The following is a 1320-nucleotide window of genomic DNA, read 5'->3' as shown; positions in this document are numbered from 1 at the left end:
GCTGTTTGAATACACCCACCCACACCCCGGCTCTGTGGTGAAGTGGGAATAGGCAGCTCAGCATCCTGTCCTTGCGTTTTATCTTCTCCCAGGTGATTTTTAACTGGGCCTATTCCCAGTTTTCCTCTTGCTTTGCCACAGAGGTCTGTCCCCAAGGGCTGAGGAGGAGACCAGTGTCCCCAGGCCCTGTGGGAACGCTGCTGGTTGTGGCTTCCTCCAGGAGGATGAAGAGAAGGTGCCAACTCATGCAGGCACTGCTCTCTGTGCCCGGAGAGGGATGGGAGGGCACGGGAAAGGGAGGGATGAGGAGGGCAGGGCTCACCCTGGCTCAGTGGGAAGGTGACTTCCTAGCGTGGCCACAGGTCAGGGTGCCAGCCCTCCTCTGCTGGGCACACCAGCTCCCTGCCTCCATCTCAGGCTTCACCACTCTGGTTTCCCAGTACCTCGTAGGTCCTAAAAATTCCCTTTTCTGTGCTCAGCTATGTCAGCACTGAGAGAGGGGGAGGGAAAAAGAGAAAAAAAAAAAAAAAAAAAAAAAGAGAAATCAGGAGAACTTTATTGCTGTAAAGGGAAAATCTGGAGGTCGGGAATCGACCTGCGGAATGGCCGAAACCTGTGCCAAAAACTTTGATCCTTGGCCAAAGCATCTGCTTTCCACTGCAGTAAAAATCTTTTAACCATCGATAGCTGTATCGGATTTTTCACCCCTTTTAGGGGAGAATCAAACCACTTATGCACATGCATTGAGATGCTTTTTTGATTAGAGCTGTGTGTTGTTTTTCCATCCCCTCTCGGATCAGACGGGTGGCTCTCCGTGAATGAGGCAGCTGCTCCGCTTTTTTTCCCTTCCCCGTTCCCTGGGCGGCTCCGTGGCTGGGAGCTGCTGCATGCAGGCACTGAGCACGAATATTTTAAAGCCCTTTTTGTAGCTTTTTTGGTGCCCATTTTCCTGAATCAGATGTTTGAATGCTGTCAGCACCCAGGTGGTGGGATCCGAAGGAGAGCGGATTTGGAGCCTCCCCATAACCAACCACTCGGTGCAAATCAGATGAGTGATCCCAAAGAATCCCCTGGTTAAAGGAGTTCAGGTGCTAATTCAGCTTTTAGCCATGAATCCCAGCATCCCTGAGGTTGGAAAAGCCCTCCCAGCCCATGGATCCCCCCTGTGCCCCATCCCCACCTTGTCCCCCAGCCCAGAGCACTGAGTGCCACGGCCAGGCCTGCCTGGGACACCTCCAGGCCTGGGCACTCCAAACCTCCCTGGGCAGCCCCTGCCAAGGCCTCACCACCCTTGCCAGCAACAAATTCCTCCTCAGGGCC

General features: G+C 53.9%; 1 protein-coding gene across 1 annotated transcript in view; it reads left to right on the top strand.

The window, feature by feature from the left end:
- LOC114070638 (SH3 and multiple ankyrin repeat domains protein 3-like) overlaps positions 1–1320 on the top strand; it is a gene marked incomplete at its 3' end in the record, with an annotated part of 74029 nt that overhangs the window by 6986 nt on the left and 65723 nt on the right. The window lies entirely within an intron of this gene.

Source organism: Empidonax traillii, unplaced genomic scaffold (genome assembly GCF_003031625.1).
Source record: "Empidonax traillii isolate 1590-97213 ecotype Southwest subspecies unplaced genomic scaffold, ASM303162v1 scaffold1634:size97100, whole genome shotgun sequence".
In the NCBI taxonomy this organism is placed as follows: domain Eukaryota; kingdom Metazoa; phylum Chordata; class Aves; order Passeriformes; family Tyrannidae; genus Empidonax; species Empidonax traillii.
This window is presented reverse-complemented; position numbering and strand designations above follow the sequence as displayed.